This window comes from Podarcis pityusensis (genome assembly GCF_964106645.2).
Source record: "Podarcis pityusensis genome assembly, chromosome: 9".
NCBI classification, from domain to species: domain Eukaryota; kingdom Metazoa; phylum Chordata; class Lepidosauria; order Squamata; family Lacertidae; genus Podarcis; species Podarcis pityusensis.
This window is the reverse complement of record NC_138034.1, coordinates 20,220,507-20,242,726: the sequence shown is the minus strand read 5'-3', so window position 1 is coordinate 20,242,726 and position 22,220 is coordinate 20,220,507. Positions and strand designations below refer to the sequence as shown.

General features: G+C 48.6%; 1 long non-coding RNA gene across 1 annotated transcript in view; it reads left to right on the top strand.

Moving 5' to 3' along the window:
- The first annotated feature begins 262 nt into the window (after nucleotides 1-262).
- The window catches only part of LOC308485006, a 43,964-nt gene continuing 22,006 nt past the window's right edge, over nucleotides 263-22,220 (top strand). Inside the window, exon 1 of the long non-coding RNA XR_013990290.1 lies at nucleotides 263-602. This is a non-coding gene — a long non-coding RNA (uncharacterized lncRNA). The remainder of the gene's footprint in view (nucleotides 603-22,220) is intronic.

The window sequence follows — 22,220 nt, the reverse complement described above, 5'->3', positions numbered from 1 at the left end:
CACGACCTTTTCCCGCGGCGCCCGCGAAGAGCAACGGCGGCGCCTCACGCCCCACAAAAGCCCCACCGACTCCCCTCAGCCTCAGAGTCCGCTGTCTCTCGGTTACCCGCTGCGCCACACTTCCAGCTTTGAGGCGCCTGAGGGCAAAAGGGACGAGCGGCGTTCTGTTTTCCCTCCTCCTCCTCCTCCGTCCCCTCGCCCCCTCACCTCGCCGAGCTTCCCGCCGAAGCGCAGCAGCCCTGCAGTGGCGCTTTATTACCTTCCGCAGAGGCGGCGGGACGCTTCGCCTCGCGCGCCTTGGGCAGCTGCTGGGTATGCGAGTGTGTCTGGGCGCGCACTCCTCGTTCCTGGGTTTCTCGCGCTCTTCTTTCTTTTTTTCCCCTCTCCCCTTCCCCCCACCCCTTTTTGGGTCCGCTCGCCGCCCAGTGCGCGTGCTCAGCACCGGCCGGGACCAGCCGAGGAGCGCCTTCCTCGCCTCCTTTCTTCGACGGAGCCGCAGCACCTGCCTTTCCTCCCCCCCGCTGACGTCACGGCATTCCTCAATACCTGGCCCAGAAGCGGAGCGGGGCCAGATCTCGACTCTCTCCTTCTCCCTCGAACAAGTAAGACACACGTGAGCGCAAACGCCGCAGGACAAAACCCGCACACTTTGTTCTGTGTCGCTTTGGGGGGTCGATCCTCCTGGGTGTCGCAACCCGCAGAGCCCACCCCCGCCCACCTCGGTTGCTGTGACTTTAACACAGCCGACAGCCTTTGACCAGGTGAGGCTTATGCCCCATCGCTTCATCTACAGGACCAGGAAGGTGGAAGGGGGAGAGACTTAATGGCTGCATTTCTGCCTGCTCTTAAAGGTTAAGAAAAGCTTTGCTAGAGCAGGGCAAAGGCAGACCCTCAAGTGTCCCTATTTTCCAAGGACGTCACTGATTTTTCTGATTGCCCTCCCGGTTTCCGATTGCATCACGGAATGTCCCGCTTCTCCACAGGATGTCCCTATTTTCTTTGGAGAAAAGTTGGAGGGTATGGAGTTCCCCAACCCTTGAGCCGTCTAAAGGAAATCCTGTATAGGGAAGGTTTTTTATAAAAATGTTTAATGTTTTCTTATGTTCTTATATATGTTGGAAGCTGCCCAGAGTGGCTGTGGCAACCCAGTCAGATGTGTGAGGGTAGAAATAGTAAAATTGTCCTTATGGAATGGGACTGTCCCTATTTTCATCGGAGAAATGTTGGAGGGTATGCATCTAGTCCGGCTTCAGGTTCTCATAGGGAGAAGCCCACAAGCAAGACCTGAGCCATAGGAACCAACTTCTAGGGCCCAAGGTTCCTTTGGCTCCCCCAATGAAAGTTTCTGAGGGGGCCAAAGCCCCCCAAATTGATGGCTATTTGCCATTCAAATAGTGTGTGTGCACCACATCATGTGATCGATTATGTGGGGGGGCCTTACCTGCCCCCATCAATATTTTATTCAGGTTGGCACCCCAGACCTGAGCCATCAGTGCCCTCTACACCTGGGATTCCCAACAAGAAGATGGAGGCAGAACACAGCCATCCTGTAGCCACGTCTTGTGGGAGCAAATTTCATAGTTTATGCATTAAACCAAGCCCCTTCAGGAAAACAATGTTGGTGCCTCTCCCAGGGGAATTGCAATGATGCAGCTAACTCATCCCCTTAGAACGTAAGTAGGTTTGGCATTTACTGACACACAAAAATCTGGGGTCATAACTGCACAAAACCGATTGCTGCTGATTATGAAAGTAGACAGCAAGAAGTGGTAAAACACAAAACCACAGTGGTTTGAAGGTGCAATAAAAAGAAATGTTTAAATGTGTCAAACTGTACACGAGTTCCTAAAAGGAAACAGAGATTCAAAATCTGCTTTGGGCTTTGCTGGCAATAAAGAGCTTGGGCATGCATGATTGCTTAGTCATTCAGACTGCAATCCTGGAAGTAAACCCTACAGGATTCCATGGAACGTTTGAGCAGGCATGCATGGGATTTCTTTTTGCAATTGATGATCTCCAAGCACCAGTTTACAATATTTAAAATTGGGAATACATCCCAGAATTGTTCAGAGGATGAATAACAGCCTGGCCCGACCCATGTTTTCTTGGCAATAGCTTCCAAGGTCTCAGTGGCACTTGCCTCCAAGTAAATAAGGTTAGGACTGCAGCCTAAAATGTGGACCAGGCTGTCAGCCTTAATCTTCTAAGCTGGGATCATGCCACTTGTATTTGGTGCTGTGCTATACTTAGTATTCCATTGGCATTAAATGGTAAGTTACCAGTGAGGCTGACTGACAAGACACAAAAGGGGATTGGGGCTCTTGTACATTTAATAGTTGTAAAAAAAAGAGGCAATTTGAGCAGATGTAACTTTTCTCCACCCAAGACATGACAAAATTCCATTTCATCCACTTCTTCCAAAATTCCATCTTCTACTCAACTATTATAGGGACAAGAGATTTGTTCTCTGTTAGACCTGGACACCTAAAAGGACATAGGAAAGTTTTTTCCCCTACTCAAGGAAACCTCCATGTGCATCAATCTGGGATCTAAATTCCATGGAAGACTTAATACTAGAGAACATTGGTGACTTGGCACTACTTTAAACTATTTGGTAACTGAGCACATCAGGAGGGCATTGTGCTCTTTGACCCAAGTATTTTAAAAGATGAATGGACTGTGCTAAATGCAGTCTTGCTTTATTGCCACATGAAAGAAAACTGTGTTTACTTTCATTATGGTTTGCTCTGGAGAGAAACCACACACACACAAAAAAACCACCATAAGAGAAGCTGTCACATCATGAGAATGCATACCTGTTTGGTGAGTAAACGCATAACTCAGATCCCATTGATGAAAATGGTACTTACAGGGCATTAAATTAACTAGGTGGCTCATGCAGGCTATTCAGTGAAGCTAGCACCTGAAGATGTAGACCTACATTTAGAATAGCATCTGTTGCCTTAAAGGTCAGCTTTGTTTGATCACCTGTGTGCAAACTCATAAGGAGAGGAAATACATCTCATAGATCTTTTAGCACTAGTTCACTGCTGTTCACATGAAGGGTGGCAGAGACATCATCACCCAAGGAACGTGGTAACTGAGCTTCCATTTCTAACTTGAACTTGGTGAAGACCATTCCACCAAATCTGGAAGGCAAAAAGGAATTTCTCATGTTTCTGTGGTTGCTAAACTTAATATATTTTGAAACAAAAAAGCATTCCCCCCCAGCCCAAAAATGTTGACACAAAAGGTGGACTGGGGTTTTTATTTAGACATTTCTACCCACTTGCTGTGGGTAGCGCTGTGGTCTAAACCACTAAGCCTAGGGCTTGCCGATCAGAAGGTCGGTGGTTTGAATCCCCGCAACAGGGTGAGCTCCCATTGCTCGGTCCCTGCTCCTGCCAATCTAGCAGTTCGAAAGCACGTCAAAGTGCAAGTAGATAAATAGGTATCGCTCCAGTGGGAAGGTAAACGGCGTTTCCGTGTGCAGCTCTGGTTTCGCCAGAAGCGGCTTAGTCATACTGGCCACATGACCCGGAAAAACTGTCTGCGGACAAACGTTGGCTCCCTCGGCCAGTAAAGCAAGATGAGCACCGCAACCCTAGAGTCGTTCACGACTGGACTTAACTGTCAGGGGTCCTTTACCTTTACCTTTACCCATTTACTTTAATTTTATAAATAAGTTCAAAGCATCTCACAAAATGACTGAAATACACCAAAATGTAGCATTAACAAAATAATAACTAAACATTACTGTCAGGGGTTCAGGAGCAGAGGCAAGGGCAAGGGAGGAAACAGAGAGCGAGGGAGAGGAGGCAGAAGAAAAGATGAGTGATGACGATGACCCGAGATCTCCGAGTCTTTCCAGTGAATCAGAAGATTCACAGAAAGGAGCACCAGTGGCCAGGGCAAGGGGGGAGCCTAGGGGGACACCCCAGGAAGATAGAGCCAGAGGGGACTCAGAGGGGAGCAGTTGGAAATCAGGACCAGCGTCACCGCCAGAGAGCAGGGAAGAGGAAGGGCGCCAGGGATCAAGCGCTGGCAGCTCACAACAGGGGGGAGGGCACGAGTCAGGAGTGGCCACACCTCCATCGGGGAGCGAAGAAACGGTCAGACGGAAGGTGGAAGGTTGGGCGCGCGTGCCAAGTTCAAATGCACAGGAAGGTGGCGCAGTAGGCAGCCCGGAAAGGGAGCCAGGTCCTAAAGCCCGCCGAAAGGAGGGAGAAGAGTCAGGGGGGTCAGCGTCAGCGTCAGAGGAATCCCGGAAGGAAGAGACCCCGGGGGGCAGAGGGACCCAGAGAAGAACAGTCAGGCGGAAAAGGTGGAGCAAGGCTAGGATATTAAGTTGGTGTACAAGGGGCGGAGACTCAGATGGAGCTTCGCCGATCTAACCATGAGACGTAGAGTTGCACGCAGCAGCTTGAGAATGGAAACTGTAACTCAATAAAGACTTTTATTTAATGATCGCTGGCTAGCGTGATCCTCTGTGAGCTAGGATCTGGAAGCAGCTCTGACAGTAAGCTCCATCCCTAGATTGTGGGCATCTACGTCCTCGCGGAGAGGAGAGAAAGCGGGTGCCTACTAGCGAGCTCACGAACGGCAGACAACATGACGGCCGAACAGCAGATAGTGGAACTCAGAGAAGCAGTGACACGACTGAATGCCGAGGCTCTTGCATCCAGGAAGAGAGAGGAGGACGCAGCTGCCGCCTACAGGGATCTCCAGGTCAGGTTGGAAGTGCTTACGAAGCAAGGGCAACTGACACCCAAACCGGAGGGGATTGGGTTGGGGAGACGAACAGGCGGTCTGGTCTCTCACTTCGATGGGAATTTGCAACAGTACCCCAACTTTAGAGCAGATGTAATGTGTGCACTGCAACTGCTGAACAAAGACTTTAGAGATGAGCAAGAGAAGGTGGGATTCATCATGTCCCATTTGCATGGAGATGCTAAAGCATGGCTGCGCAATTTGTGGAGAGATAAGGATCCGGCGCTCCAAAATGCGGATGCCTTTATTAAAGCGATGGATGGGTGCTTTTTATCAAGCATTGACGTGGAGCTTGCTCGGCAGGAGATACATGGACTGAAGCAAGGGAGGGCCAGCGTAAGGCAGTACCATGCCCGCTTTTTCGCTTTGGTCAGTGCCCTGGAATGGGACAGAGATTCGGCTCCTGTAAGAGACCTGTTTTGGGAGGGATTGCACGGCTCGGTTAAAGATGAAATTGCGAGGGGGGAGAGACCCCGGACCACGCAGGAGATCGTTCAGAGGGCGCTGGCGGTGGGGGTGCGGCTGGAAGGACGTCCGTGGAGCAGGGACGAAGGGCGTGGAGGGCGCGAACCAGCCAGGGGCTCCTCCTTCCTTCCCAGAGAAGCAGCGCGTGCGCAATCCACGCCTCCGCCAGGAGGAGGAGCGGAACCTATGGAGGTTGGAGGTGCAAGGGCTCAGTCAGCAGCCAGAGCCCTAGCACCGGCAGCAGTGAAAGCGAAGCCTCCTAGAGGGAACAGGAAGTGTTACATCTGCGATGATCCACAGCATATGGCGAAAGAGTGTCCCCAGAGGCTCCACAAGCACACTGCAGCCTCAGCAATGGTAACTGCAGCAACGCAGCAAGGACAACCACAGCAGGGAAACGAAGGAGTCTGGTTGGAAGAAGAGGCACTGGGGCCCAGCCAGACGTGTCAGTGAAGCAGTCCCCAGAGATTTTACAGCCCATGGACCCCCTCCCGCCCAAACCGGTAGTGAAGCTCACCGCGTCGCTCCAGCTGCCCAATGGAATCACCATGGACGTGCCAATCACCATTGACTCCGGAAGCAATGCGGACTTTATAGGGCAGGACTTTGTCGACCGGCACGCTATACAGTTGCTGCCTGCCACGCTGCCCCTGCAGGTTGTCACGGTGGATGGCAGGGAGCTGCTAGGGGGGCAAGTGGTGAAGCAGACGCCACCAATGGTGATGCGACTTGGGAATCACAGGGAAATCATCAGCTTCAATGTCACTCAACTATCGGACACGCCCATTGTATTGGGCATGAGTTGGCTGGACAAGCACAGCCCGACGCTGGCTTGGTACCAGAGGCAGCTGACCTTCGGCTCTTCCTTTTGTGCTGAACACTGCATCGTGCCCAGGCAGGAAGGAGGGGAAGAGGAGTCACAGCTGCAGCTAGGCACGCTGCAAGCGGTTCCCCACAAGTACGCAGAATTTTTGGAGGTTTTCTGCGAGAAAGAGGCAGACAGGCTACCCCCCCACAGACCATATGACTGCAAAATTGACCTGCTGCCGGGGGCAGGTTTGCCCAAAGGGAAGCTGTATTCCATGTCTGAGGACGAACTGCAGGAACTCAAAGAGTTCATAGATCATAATTTGGAGCGCGGTTTCATCCGAGAGTCCAAGGCAGCGGGGGGCAGTCCGGTATTCTTTGTTAAGAAGCGGGACACGCCCCAAAAAAGACTTGTAGTGGACTTTCGCATCTTGAACAGTGTGACCAAGCCATCGGACTTCCCCATGCCCCGAATCGACGACCTCCTCGCAAAGGTACGGAAGGGCAGAGTGTTCACCAAGTTGGACCTGCGAGGGGCATACAACCTCATTCGCATGCGGGAGGGAGATGAGTGGAAGACAGCCATGTTCACGCCCCTGGGCACCTACGAATATAGAGTTATGCCTTTTGGATTGCAAAATGGCTCCCACGTTTTTCAAGCTTTCATGCATCACGTGTTGGCGGGGCTCCTCTACAAGACGTGCGTCTGTTTCTTGGATGACATCCTGATCTTTTCGGAATCGCAGCAGGAGCATGACAGACACGTCAAGGAAGTGCTGAGCAGGCTACAGCAACATAGGCTTTACGCCAAGCTGGAGAAGTGCCAATTCGACGTGACGGAGGTGGATTTCCTGGGCTACAAGTTGTCTGATAAAGGGCTCGCCATGGACAGCGCCAAGGTCCGAGCAGTGTTGGATTGGAAAAGCCCACGCAACCGGAAGGAGGTCCAACGGTTTGTCGGCTTCGCGAACTTCTATCGCAAGTTTATCAAAGGCTTTGCGATGCAGACAGCGGCCATCACGGACACGCTCAGCTCCAAGAAAAAGAAGTTCATCTGGACAGAGCAGGCGGAGCAGTCCTTTCAGGCACTCAAGCGTCTCTTCGCGTCGGAAGAGCAGCTGCTTCATGTCAACCCCAGCAGGCCGATGAGGGTGGAGACAGACGCTTCGGACAGAGCCGTGGGAGCAGTCCTGCTGCAGAAAGACCCGCAGGGGGTTTGGAGGCCGGGAGCGTTTTACTCAAGGAAGCTCAGCAAGTCCGAACAGAACTACACCATCTGGGACAGGGAGTTGCTGGCCATTCATGCAGCGTTCAAAGCGTGGAGGCACTTCCTGATCGGCGCCAAGCACACGGTGCAGGTCTGCACGGACCACAAGAATCTAGAGCACTGGCGCACGGCACAGTTCCTGAACCAGAGGCAGATACGTTGGGCTGAGTTCTTTGCAAATTTCGACTTCCGAATAGAGTATGTCCCGGGGGACACCAACATCATGGCGGATGCTCTCTCCCGTAAGCCACAGTATCTGGAGGAGGCAACGCCAGCGGCCGCCATGCACATCTTCGCACCGACAGTGTGGGCGTGCGCGGCGGCGACAGTTGACCTGGATGCGGTGCGACGAGCGTTGCAGGATGACTCCTTCGCGCAAGCAAAGATGGCAGAGGTGCACAGGGGCACGGCAGCGACCGACGAGTTCCAGCTGCGAGATGGTTTGCTCATCCGTAAAGGGGCCATCTACGTGCCGGGAGACGAACTTCGCGCCAAGGTACTGCAGCAGCTGCACGACGTGCCCACTGCCGGGCACTTTGGCAAGGAGAAGACGGTGGAATTAGTAGCCAGAGACTTCTGGTGGCCCGGAATGAGAGGGGAAGTCGCGGACTACGTGGCGAGGTGTGACACCTGCCAGAGGGCCAAACCAGTGCACAGACCGCCGGCCGGACTGCTGGAACCGCTGCAAACTCCGTTCGAACCATGGGAGAGAGTGGCCCTGGACTTTGTCACGGATCTGCCCAGCTCGAGGGGCAAGACGGCTGTGCTGGTGGTGGTGGACTTGTTCTCCAAGATGGCACATTTCATTCCGTGTGCGAAGGTGGCCACGGCGGAACAAACCGCCAAACTGTTCATAGACCACGTGTTCAAGGTTCACGGTCTGCCGCGGTCTATTCTGTCCGACCGAGGGCGACAGTTCATCTCGAACTTCTGGCAGAGGCTGATGGGCTTCCTGAACGTCAAGATCAACCTGGCGTCGGCTAGACACCCGCAGACCAACGGGCAAGCGGAGCGGGTCAATGCCATCATGCAGCAGTACCTGAGATGTTATGCGAATCAACAGCCTGCGACGTGGGTGGATTACCTGCCTCTCGCCGAGTTCGCCTACAACAACACGAAGCACGTGTCCACGGGGGTCACGCCGTTCTTCGCCAACAACGGGAGGCACCCTAGAACCTTCCCGGGACTGGAAAGAATGGGGGAGGGGGAGCCGCAGACAGCAGATGCGTTCGCGTCGGAGTTGCAGGAGGTCCACGATCAGCTGCGGCGGCACCTGGAGCTGGCTAAACACGCATACAAGGTACAAGCGGACAAACACAGAAGGGTTGGCGAAGAGATCCATGTGGGAGACTGGGTCTGGTTAGCAGCCCACGCAGTGCCGGCCAGGTCGTTGGCGAAGAAGAAACTAGGGCATAAACAACTGGGGCCCTACCAAGTCGACGAACGGGTCAACCCGGTGGCTTTCAGGCTGGCTCTTCCGGAGGGTTCCAGAATGCATCCGGTGTTCCACAGATCGGTGCTCACTCCCTACAAGGCACCTCACAGGTTTCAGGAACCAGGAACGGCACCGGGTCCGCTCCGAGAGAGAACCGGGCAAGGGGGAGTGGCACAGGAGGAGCGCATCAACGAAGTCACGGAGATTTTGGACTCCAGATGGGGGGAAGAGGGGGTAGAATACCTTCTCGCCAAGGAGGGCACCCCGGCCAGTGCCAACAGCTGGGTGCCGGGCTACGCTTTAGACGAACCTCTGCTCAAAGAAGAGTTTCATGCCCTCTTCCCACATAGGCCAATGCCAGCAGACTTTTTCGACGACTGGCTTTTCACGCCCACGCTTTCAGCCAGCACGTTCCGGGGGTTCGACTCGGACGAGGAACCGACACGAGACGCCCGTTCCCTGGAGGGGTCACCCTCGGGATCTGCTTCAGAACCCTCGTATTGGTGGGATGATCGACCAGAGGAGCAGTTCCGCAGAAGGTGGCTGGAGGGTCCAGGACGAGCAACGTCTCCAGAAGGCAACGAGGGAGAGACGGACATGGACGTTTTCGGGGACGACCCGGGTTTCGAGCACGGCGGCACAGAGATGGAAGCGGAGGTGACCGTCGTCAACGAGAGCAGGGAGGAAGAACCGGAAGACTTCGGATGGTGGCCCGCCACGGGAAGCGAACTGTATCCGACATTCGTCCCCCTGACACGGCAGCACCCAGATCCCGCACCGGAAGGAGGGGAGGGGGGAAGAGGGGGCTTCGAGGGGGGGATGGATGTCAGGGGTTCAGGAGCAGAGGCAAGGGCAAGGGAGGAAACAGAGAGCGAGGGAGAGGAGGCAGAAGAAAAGATGAGTGATGACGATGACCCGAGATCTCCGAGTCTTTCCAGTGAATCAGAAGATTCACAGAAAGGAGCACCAGTGGCCAGGGCAAGGGGGGAGCCTAGGGGGACACCCCAGGAAGATAGAGCCAGAGGGGACTCAGAGGGGAGCAGTTGGAAATCAGGACCAGCGTCACCGCCAGAGAGCAGGGAAGAGGAAGGGCGCCAGGGATCAAGCGCTGGCAGCTCACAACAGGGGGGAGGGCACGAGTCAGGAGTGGCCACACCTCCATCGGGGAGCGAAGAAACGGTCAGACGGAAGGTGGAAGGTTGGGCGCGCGTGCCAAGTTCAAATGCACAGGAAGGTGGCGCAGTAGGCAGCCCGGAAAGGGAGCCAGGTCCTAAAGCCCGCCGAAAGGAGGGAGAAGAGTCAGGGGGGTCAGCGTCAGAGGAATCCCGGAAGGAAGAGACCCCGGGGGGCAGAGGGACCCAGAGAAGAACAGTCAGGCGGAAAAGGTGGAGCAAGGCTAGGATATTAAGTTGGTGTACAAGGGGCGGAGACTCAGATGGAGCTTCGCCGATCTAACCATGAGACGTAGAGTTGCACGCAGCAGCTTGAGAATGGAAACTGTAACTCAATAAAGACTTTTATTTAATGATCGCTGGCTAGCGTGATCCTCTGTGAGCTAGGATCTGGAAGCAGCTCTGACAATTACTAACAAAATATTACTGACAAAAATACAGTATCATGTAACAAAAGTAGGTTAAAAGAGGTTAAAGAACAGGGAGAAAGAATTATTAACTGCCATTAACTGAGTGCTATCCATGTGGAAAGACTGGGCCATTATAGAGAGAATTAGTGGTTCTTGATTGGTCGGTGATGCAGTAGTGTTATACTGTATTATTTATGCAAATTGTTATGCTGAATTTGTATTTTCCACAATTTGTTTATGGTGTTTGTTTTATAATGTGTGGTCTGCTATGCCTAATAAAGGATTGATTGAAACTGCCATTAAATGTTCAGTGGAATAAAAAGGGCTTAGCAGAACACTTGAACTTAACAGGAGCCCTGCTGAATCAGGTGAAAGACACATCTAGCACAGCATCCTGGGCTTACAGTGGCCAAGAAGATGCCTATGGGGAAGCCCTCAACTAGGCCATCAGCACTCTCCCTGCTTGTGATCTCCAGCAAGTGATATTCAGAGGCACAATGCCTCCAACAGTGAAGGTAGAAAAAGCTATCATGGCAACAAAGCTTAAAAGAGAGGGAGCCAGCCACCCTTTTCTAGCAAGTAAATTCCATAATATGGGTGCTGCAAAAGAAAAGGCCGTTTCTTAGATCCCAACCACTTCTGAGAGTGGTGGAATGCACACCAGGGCCTCCAGCATTGAATAAATGCAGTGGGTGGACAGATTGTATGGGCCATATCTCCGTGGTAGAACATCTGCTTTGCATACCCTCCAACAAAAACAGGGACGTCCCACAAGGATAATTTTACTATTTATACCCCACACATCTTACTGGGTGGCCCCAGCCACTCTGGGCAGCTTCCAACATATATAAAAACATAATAGAACCAGTGCTCATTGAGGGGCAGTATTTCAATATGAGTAGGAAAATAAGAGTACCCCTAAACGTTTTTTTTTAAGAAAAAGAAAAGCACTGAATAGAACATTAAACATTTTTAAAAAAAACTATACAGGAATGCCTTCAGGCAGCTCGGGGGTTGGATAACTCCATACCCTCCAACATTTCTCCAATGAAAATAGGGACGTCCTAAAGAAAAGTGGGACATTCCGGGATCAAATCAGAAACTGGGACAGCTTCTCTAAATCGGGGATGTCCCTGGAAAATAGAAACTTGGAGGGTCTGGCTTTGTGGGCAGAAGTTCCCTTGTTCAATTTCCAACATCTCCAGGTAGACCGGGAATGTCCCTGGTTTGAAACCCTGGAGAACCATTGCCAGTTCATGTAGATGGTACTGACTCAGTTTTCAGATATCCTATCCCCAAATTACTGTCTTTGTAGGTAAAACCAGTGCATCAACAATATATTATACAGAGTGCGCATATCTTTCTGCAAATGCTTAATGCTCCTGTTGTTGTAGACAATAAAGAGCTGGACAAAGAGACTGCTAGGCAAGCATAAGGAGAACAAGGTGGAGGGGATAAGATGCTGCAAATGTGGGAGTAAAACAACCATTACAGGAGTGTTTTCAAATCCATGGGTTCTTGAGTATCCTTAGAGATACAAATGCCATCATTTGGGCATCATTATTTTAACCCTTTATGTGTAGAAGGAGATTGGGGCCAAGGCAAAACAGTGCTGCAAAGAGCTGAAGCAATTGCATTGATGCTGTTATTTGCCACCCACACCACATACTTTCTGGATCATAGTACAAACTGTACAAAAGTACATAGCAGATAAGGCAATAACTTTTGACTAATGCCTGCTGGTGTAAGATTATTCAGGGTTCAAGTTTGTATAAGATCCTTATCAGGCAGGAGGAGAGATTAGAAGCTGCAGGTATGGAGGAAACTTGTTTAGAAATGCAAATGTTTTACTCATCATATTGCAATGTATTAGTGGTAGTATGCTGGAACCCACATAACACCTCTTCTAAACACATCTACACTTAGATCTTGAAGGCCTTGAGTTGAATCTAAATTCCATTTGAAGCCACAAGACCTGCTTCCCAGAAAATATGTTTAGGATCAGTGTTTTACTTGGACGAAAGCCTCATTGACTTTAAGCTAGTATTTAAGCACATGTAAGCCTGCAGGGACGTGGGTGGCACTGTGGGTTAAACCACAGAGCCTAGGACTTGCCAATCAGAAGGTTGGCGGTTTGAATCCCCGCAACGGGGTGAGCTCCTGTTGCTCGGTCCCTGCTCCTGCCAACCTAGCAGTTCGAAAGCATGTCAAAGTGCAAGTAGATAAATAGGGACTGCTCCAGCGGGAAGGTAAACGGCATTTCCGTGCGCTGCTCTGGTTCGCCAGAAGCGGCTTAGTCATGCTGGCCACGTGACCCGGAAGCTGAAGCCGGCTCCCTCGGCCAGTAAAGCGAGATGAGCGCCGCAACCCCAGAGTCGGTCACGACTGGACCTAATGGTCAGGGTAAGAAAAATCCTTCCAGTAGCAAGGATTTAATGGTCAGGGGTCCCTTTACCTTCACCTTTAAGCCTGCAGTATAAGTTTCTATATTTCTTCTACAAAACAAGAAACAGAAGAAGTTGTCATTTGCATACAATACAGTTATGTATCTAACTATAAAGCACATCTTGTAAAAATGTTGTAGAGCATTCATTTTGAGGGTGCAGTGCTGGCTAATCTTTCTATTCCTTTTCCCCTGTTTGGCGTATGCCACTTTCTGGAATGACTTTTAGTCATCCTTGCCGTCTGTATTCCCTTTTAGTCTACCTGATAAAGAATTAGTTTTAGCTCAGAATTTGCATTCTCCTACCTGCAGCAATACAAATTGTTTCCATAAAACATCATTGCCTTTACAAGGTTGCCAAGCTGTGACTCTCCAGAGGTCATTGAGCTCTGTTATCAGCTCTAGTCAGCATGGCCCCTGATCAGGGATGATGAGCTCTGGATTCCAACAACGTTTGAAGGGCCATTAGTTAGCCACCTATGTCTTACAGCAAGAGCAATCTATGCATTATTGACATGGGGAGTTTGTTTTCATGGTTGCAAAGTCCATATTAACCAGAATTATAAATATTAGGGCTGCACTGTTTGAAACATGGTTTCCTGTGTGGCATGTGTTAATGTAAGGATTCTGTCTTGGTTAGTGCAAAGATAGCCTTATATTACCTGATTTTTTAGGGCTTGAAAGCTTGTCACATTCAATTTCCCCCCTTAAATATCTCATTTTACACAATCTTCCTCCAAGCCATCTCATCTGACAGTTTTAGTGCACAGTCATTCTTATTGTCTTCCCTCTATTACTTATATTAATAGAGAAAGGACAGTAATATTTGCTCTAAAAAACACCAACTTTAAAGCACATAAAACTGACAAGGGAACTTGAAGTCATGTGTCCTGAAAGACCCCCTTGGCAAAATAGGGTTAGAGCTTTCGGTCTGACAGCATCTTTTCAGATCAGAGAACAGGAAAAAATGAGTGCACAATCTCTTTATTCAAAGCAAATTTTGGCTTCAGTCCCCCTCAGAGCTGTCTGCACTTGTATATTGTCTTGATCCCATCCACTGGGCAAGCTCATTGTGCGGTTATTTGGAATAGGGCCTTCTTTGTAGTAGCACCTCAGTTGTGCAACTCCACCCCTCCCTGCTGTCATTATACAACTGATGCTGGCAGTGTTAACTTTTTGATGCCTTTCAATAATGCACCTGTTTGCCCAGACTTTTGCAGGGGACTGATGAGTAGTGTGCAACCTGTCAGCTGTTTGCTGGTTTTATAATGTTGAGGGCCAGAGGTTATCTACCTCTGTTTTAGAGATTGGCGTTGCCATATATATCTTAACTACCGTATTTTTCGCCCTATAGGACGCACTTTTTCTCCTCCAAAAATGAAGGGGAAATCTGTGTGCGTCCTATGGGGCGAATGCAGGCTTTCGCTGAAGCCTGGAGAGCGAGAGGGGTCGGTGCGCACCGACCCGTCTTGCTCTCCAGGCTTCAGGAAGCTATCCCCCCAGCCCGACAAGCTCCCAGAGCGATGCCAAAGCTGCGTACAGCTTCGCCATCGCTCTGGGACCCGTTCTGGGGGCTGGGGTCGGGGGAAGCTTGGGCTTCCCCCGCCCCCAGCCGCGCAAGCTCCCAGAGCAATGCCGAAGGTGCACGCACCTTCACCATCGCTCTCCGACCCATTCTGGGGGCTGGGGAAGCTCGGGCTTCCCCCACCCCCAGCCCCGCAAACTCCAGGAGCGATGGCGAAGGTGCGCTCACCTTCACCAGCGCTCTCTGACCCGCTCTGGGGGCTGGGGGCGGGGGAAGCTCGGGCTTCCCCCGCCCCCAGCCCCACAAGCTCCGGGAGCCACTCTGGCTCCCGTTCTGGGGGCGGGGGAAGCTCGGGCTTCCCCCGCCCCAGCCCTGTGCCTGGGGGGGAGAATAAATTTTTTCCCCTTTATTTCCCCCCCCAAAAAAATCTAGGTGCGTCCTATTGGCCGGTGCGTCCTATAGGGCGAAAAATACGGTAAATGTGCACATGTTTATTAATTACAATTTTATGCTGCTCTCCCTCTGAGAAACTCACCACATATGGTTTCCAGGCAATACTCCAATTTGCTATTCATTTCTTTTTAGTATTTATATGCCATCCAATAACCAGGTCTTCTGGGTGGCTTACAATAACCATAAAAACCTTAATATAAAATAATAAATCATACAAACAAGAATGCACCCTACAAATCTAGCTCTCTTTAACCCACAGATCTATTTGTGGAAAAAAATTATACTTACAATGGTGAAGAATAATCTTTTTGTGACTAGGGTGCTCTTTGAATCTAATGCTTTGAATGCCCTGCTGAAGCTCAGATAAGGAATGAGACTCATCTGAAGCTGCCTTGAACACCCTACTACTTGGGGAAAGAAAAGTGTGGAAGAACATATTATCGCACATGGGTTGGTTGCCAGACTTAGTTCACCTAAGTCTGGAAAGAGCATATAAAATGCTTTGTCTACAGGGGAGGGCATTCTGACAGCCTTCCTTGTGAAAAGGAGGTAGGAATTCAGACCATTTCCTAGCACTAAGTATCATTTTGTGATTTTAAGCAAAGAAGCTTTCATAACAGCATCTAAGATGCAAAAGTAGGGCCCCCTCCAGACATTGGGGTAGGGGTGTGTGTGTGAGCATATTCTGCAACATGTCAGTAACACAATAATAGTGCATTAGCGGTGGATTTATAGTAGACATAATTCCACTTTATTGGCTGTTCTGCAGTGCTTCCCCAATGCTAACAATTATTGCTGTCTGCAGGAGCACATGTGCACTATAGTGCAACGAAAGCAGGACAAAACCTTTTTGCTAACATTTGCAGTGTGAAAGGTTACGGGATGTTAGCATCAAACTATGGGATGTGAATTGAAAGTGGAGACAATAGATGTACTATTTCCTGTCTATCTGTTTGCTTTGTAGCACAATAAAAACCTATTTTAAAAAACCTATGTAATATGCAAAGAAATAAGTTTGTCTGGCCCAAACCTTAGCAGGAGCAAATAGTATTGAGGGAATGATTGTGTGTAGCCATCCTTGTAACAACATGAGTGCTGATTATCATCGATGTTCAGTAAAAATGATGTCTAAAAGGGACCTATGTTAAGAAAGGCAAATGGGCCAGAAGCTATATGCAAGGCTAATCTATCCAGCCCTCATCTGCCATGCATAAAAATAATTTTCAAGCTCTGGTTTGCCTGAAACGGCTTAGTCATGCTGGCCACATGACCCGGAAGCTGTATGCCGGCTTCCTTGGCCAGTAAAGCAAGATGAGCGCCACAACCCCAGAGTCGTCCACAGCTGGACTTAATGTCCAGGGGTCCCTTTACCTTTTCCTGTGACTGCACTTAATTGGAAGCAAGTCCTGTTGACATCAGTGGAATATATTTCTGAATAAGATGCTTAGGGTAGTGCTGCATGATAACTTGGAATTCTAAAAGAACAAGAACCTGCCCAAGAGCTTCGTGAGGAATTAGCAAAGACAATATAAAGAAGAAGGGGAAAGGGGACGATTTTTGAGGAAACAAATAAAATGGTGCAATTAGAAAAATGCTGGCTGAAGCAAGCTTTTAAGAAATATCTTGATGGTTCACAGAGATACAACGGAACAGATTTCAAAACAGGCAAAGCAATCCAAACAAGGGGGGGGGGGGGACTGAAAGGAACATCTGCAAGAGAAAGAAAGTAGTAAAAATATGAGGTTTGGAAAGAATGAAGAGAATGAGTAGGAAAAATATCAGCCAATTAGAAGTATTACTACCTTTTCACAACACTTAATAAGTGTTCAAGGTGTGCAGACAAATTACCCATGATTTTACTCATGGGGAAAATAAATCAAAACTTGAGAGAGGCACAAATATTCTATATGCTGCAGCTAAGTATATTTACTGTACATTCTTTGGGGCAGATACTTTTTCCGTTACAGTTACTCCATGTTAATCCCATACACACTGGTAACTCTTACAACCATTGTAATAATAGAAGCCCCATTGAATTTAGTGGGATGCACACCATCTTAAATGCACTTGGGAACATAGTCTTAAATAATACTTTTCTCTTTAGATTTTGTATGTAATGTGCCAGCGAATCCCACAAACATATTCTTCGTAAAAGAAATGTACTTTTTCCCTAATAGCCATAGTTCAGGCAGGGGCTTTAATATAGTGGGGGTGCCCATAGCAAGCTATGGCAAGAAACAAAAACTCTTTCAGCTCTAGACAACTGGAGAATGGATTGGACACTGAGAATGTAGAGGATATTCCCCAGCCCTTAATATTCAAAACAACAGCGGCAAGTATTACAATCAATAGACCAACGACCACAAAAACTATAAATCTTTAGCCATTAGACTAATTGTAGCTCCCTCAAACTTCTAGTATAACAGAAGCTCTTTTCTGAAACCTCCCTAGCTATTAAGCTACATGAAAGTACATTGCTTGTGTATCATGAAGTATTAATGATTTATAATATTCAAATGCATTCAAAATGTCCAACTCGCAACCATGCTGCTTTCTTCAGAATCATTGCAAAGGAGATTTATTGCAGTGAAAATGCAGAGGTTTGATCCAGCTTCAACTTGGCATATTCAAGTGCTATCAATTTCAGTGCAAATTTCAATATTTAAGTGAATCCCAAAGCCCTTAATTTTGGATGAAGAGCGTCCTTCTTTTCATAGTTTTCAAAAAGTGAGGTGGGCATCCTTTGGGAAGTTGTTTTGCTCCCCCCCCCAAAAAATAATAATCATGGAAACTGCAGTTTGTTAAGGGTGCTGGGAAGTGTAGCTCTGCGATGGGTAAACTGCAGCTCCCAGGATTTTGTGTTTCTGTGTTCTTTAAATGCATGGTGTGTAACACAGCCTAAGAATCTGAAGATACAGACAGAGAGAAGAAACCTAATGCCCCTAAGCACACATACTGTACTTGGAAGCAACCTTAGTTGCACTCAATGTCAGTGTGATCGGACTGTAAGGTCTCTCAGCACTTAAATCCTCTGTACAGATGAAACATGGCCAGAGATGGGAGGATGCTGTAAAATGGGGGTTGAAGAAAGAAAGAAAGAAAGAAAGAAAGAAAGAAAGAAAGAAAGAAAGAAAGGTGGAGCTACAAAATAAAGCACAGCAGTACCTAGGATAGCCCCTCCTCCATCTTACAACAGTGACTCTTGCAGATCCTGGAATAAGACCAAAATTGTCAAAGTGTCTTCCAGTCCCATAGCTTTCAGCAAATTCAAGATTCCGACAGTTTATTCCTTCAGGCATTTATCTAGTGGGTCCAAACTTGCTTTCAGCTTCTGTTTCTGTTAGAACAGCAGTCATCCAGAAAAAAACCTCGGATGCTGTCTGTTCTGAAGCTTGTAATTTCATCACACGTCTGAAGATTTTGCTTACTAAAGGTTCATCCAGACTTCCTTTTGCACTGCACTTTCCAGGCACAGGTCTGTCCTTTAAAGATCCATGTCCAAGCAGGGGGTTTTTTGGGGGGAGGGGTTGGTCACGGCACTTTCCCTGGGAAAACTCACATTTTAACGCTGAATCAAAGCAAACCTCAATCCGCAGAAAACTCGGTTGCTGTTTGCTGAGAGAGACCATGGACATAAAACTCAAAAAGTTTGCTTTTTGTCACCTTTCACTCTGAACCCCGCTGGGCGGTCTGCTCACACTTCTAATAGCACTGCCGGCTGACAGACAAGGCTGCTGCGATGGTCCATGCCAGGGACTGGATTTCTCTGCCCAGGTGCCCAGAGGAGTCTGTGAGCCTCACCCAGCCACCCAGAGCAATGGAGGAGCAGCCTGGGCAGCAGACGAACAGGTGGGCAGGCTCCTAGCCACTCCAAGCCAGAATAGAAATGTGTGATTTTGGCACATGCCCACCCCCCCCCAGGCCTATGCCCTTGGCGGGGCCAACCTAACCAACCCCCGATATGCCCCAGACTGGGGTGGAACAAAGCCTTGATTATCTAGTTCCTCCCAAGGTGAGGGGCAGTAGACATAGATAAGCCTGGCAGAACAGCTTGCTCTGTGGTATTAACTCCTTCATGTATGTGGTTTTTTTAAAGATAACTTTTATTTGATTTTACAGGCATAGAGTTATAACAATACCAAATCAATATCCACATTTAGAGATTTCTCTGAATCTCTGGACTTCCCCCCATCCTCTCCATGGGTCTTATTGTCAACGTTTTCAACTGCATATTGTTTCGTAGTCCACATTTATATCTGTCCATAATGTCCATATTAACTGTTACATTACAAGTGTTATTAAAATCCTGCCTATGTTTTCATCTGCTTACAGTGTTCTCCTAAATAAATGGTAAATTTTCCCCATTCTTTTGTAAAGTTTTTGTCTTCTTGATTTCTGAACTTTCCAGTCAGTTTTGCCATTTCGACGTAGTCCATCAGCTTGGTTTGCCATCCGTCTCTGGCTGTGACCTTGTCTTCTTTCCACCTCTGGGCTAGCAACATCCGTTCAGCTGTTGTTGCATACATAAAGAGCCTTTTCTGCTCCTTTGGGATATCGGTGCCTACAATACGTAATAAAAAGGCTTCTGGGTTTTTTTACAAAAGTTATTTTAAACATTTTTTTTAAATTCATTATATATCATTTCCTAGAAAGCTTTTATTACCTTGCATGACCACCACATATGATAAAAGGTACCTTATTTTTCCTTTACATTTCCAGCAGGTATTTGTACTTGTTTTATACTTTTTTGCTAGCTTAAAAGGTAAAGGTAAAGGGACCCTGACCATTAGGTCCAGTCATGACCGACTGTGGGGTTGTGGTGCTCATCTTGCTTTATTGGCCGAGGGAGCCAGCGTACAGCTTCCGGGTCATGTGGCCAGCATGAGTAAGCCGCTTCTGGCGAACCAGAGCAGCGCACGGAAACGCCGTTTACCTTCCCGCTGGAGCGGTACCTTTTTATCTACTTGCACTTTGACGTGCTTTCGAACTGCTAGGTTGGCAGGAGCAGGGACCGAGCAACGGGAGCTCACCCCGTCACGGGGATTCGAACCGCCAACCTTCTGATCGGCAAGTCCTAGACTCTGCGGTTTAACCCACAGTGCCACCCGCATCCCTTTGCTAGCTTACTAGGAGTCAAATAACTTATTCATGTGTTAATTAGACTTAAGCATGCTGGGTATCTGATAGGGGGTTGCCATCCAGGGGGATTTTTACATTTTAAAGCAAATGTCCGGGTTTGGTTTAAAAATAAAATAAAAATGGGTGTGTGTGCACGGGTGGCTTGGGTTCAGGCGTGGGCACAGGCGACTCAGGTAGCTCTGCACACCGCTGCCAGCCCGTGCCGGGGAAATAGGCTTGTGGGCATGGCAGCAGCTCCACGCTCCTCTTTCCCCAGCTTGGGCTGGCAGTGGCTCAGACTGGCCTCTCTTTTGCTCTGCAAAAATGTGGCAACCCTAGAGCAGAGACATCACCTTTCCAACAAAGGTCTGAATAGTTAAAGCTATGGTTTTCGCAGTAGTAATGTATGGAAGTGAGAGCTGGACCATAAAGGCTGATCGCCAAAGAATTGATGCTTTTGAATTATGGTGCTGGAGGGGACTCTTGAGAGTCCCATGGATGGCAAGAAGATCAAACCTATCCATTCTTAAGGAAATCAGCTCACTGGAAGGACAGATCCTGAAGCTGAGGCTCCAATACTTTGGCCACCTCATGAGAAGAGAAGACTCCTTGGAAAAGACCCTGATGTTGAGAAAGATTGAGGGCACAAGGAGAAGGGGACAACAGAGGACAAAATGGTTGGACAGTGTTCTCGAAGCTACCAGCATGAGTTTGACTAAACTGCAGGAGGCAGTGGAAGACAGGAGTGCCTGACGTGCTGTGGTCCATGGAGTCACAAAGAGTCGGACACGACTAAACAACAAGAAGTATACAAGGATGGTTATCCCTCAGTTGCTTCTGCTCTAGCAAGTTCTGCAGGGTTTTGAAACAATACAGCAAACTGGTTTGCTGGAGGGATCAGTACATGCCCACAAGCAGTGATCCCTCTAGAGCATCGATCCAGACCACCTTCAGCTCCTTGAAAAAGTGTAACCTTTCTCTGTCTCCTGTTTCTTTTCTGAAATAACTTCTGAAGCTACTGTTTAAATGCCCCTTCTCCCCCACCCTTTCACATCTGTTCCCATATACAATCCAGCACTGACGAATTTGTAACGTATGTTTTTAATTTGGCTTATTACACTGAGCACAATGGACTGTGTGTGTCACATAAACTGTTCCTAAACAAAACAGCAGTGGAATAGAAATGTTGGCTTAAAATGACTAAATATCAAGGCTAAAAATAAGGACTATCAAGAGGAATCGACTAAATATATCATGACAATATGACATTTGGGAGAGGTTACAAAAGTATTTCCCAAAAAAAACCAAGCGAGTACGCTTGCACCATGAATCATTCCCAACAGTACCAGCCATCAGGGCCCAATGGGCAGGGATGAAAGAGTTATAATTCAACAATTTCAGGAGGGCCACCAGCTTCCTCTTCCTGGAAAATGTGTTACCTTTTGGGTACCCAGGTCTCAAGCCATGTAGGGCTTTAAAGGGAACCACCAGCATTTTGAATTGTGCCCAGAGATGCACTAAGAGCCAACGCAGCTATTTTAGCACCACCAAGATGCTCTCCTGTAACCCTGTGAGGTGGTTGTTGTTGCTGTTCAGAGGGCTGCTGGGTGTCTCCTTCACCTCACATCTCCTGATGTGGATGGAGATAAGGCCTAGCTGAAAAGTGTGGATTTTAAACCTTAACTGGTTGGCACCAGGGCTTTTCCTCCTTTCACATTCTACCTGTGCTCTGACAAAGGGAAGAGAATTATGTCCCTGTGCCTCCATTGTGGAACACATGGCAGAGAGTTCCTCTGGGAAGTAACTGCAGGAAATAGACTGTCAAATATAATTTGGGCCCACACAACCTGTTGCCAGTCAGGTAACTGGTTGCTGTACTAGCCTTGGAGCACTGAATGACAGCTCAACAGTAGAAATGCCTCAGCTTCTGCCTCAGTTGAGGCTAGTTGGAAGGGTAAGTCAAGCACAACTTGTGTCTAGGGGTGGCCTCACAGCCAGGCTCTGCCTCCTCAGCAACTTGGCTGGGTAAGGTCCTGTCAGTTTGCATTTCTTAGTGCAAAAAGTATTGAACTGATGTGTAGAGATCTTTCCTATTCTACTTAATTCAAGAGGGTTCTGGAAGTTTCTGGAAGCTTCTTTGTATGAAAGAAGCTTCATGATTATTTGGGTTATACCTTCAGAGAAGCTGGCTTGATCTGATTCTCTTATCTCTTCCAATTAAGCAGCCTGGGTTTTACTTTCCCTTTCTATCTCTCTTCCTTCTGGTGTGGTATTCTGTACATAGTATGCTTAGTGTTTAGTATTGTTATAAGTTTATAAGTTTTTGTAAGTGCTGCAACTGGATTTTATATGGAC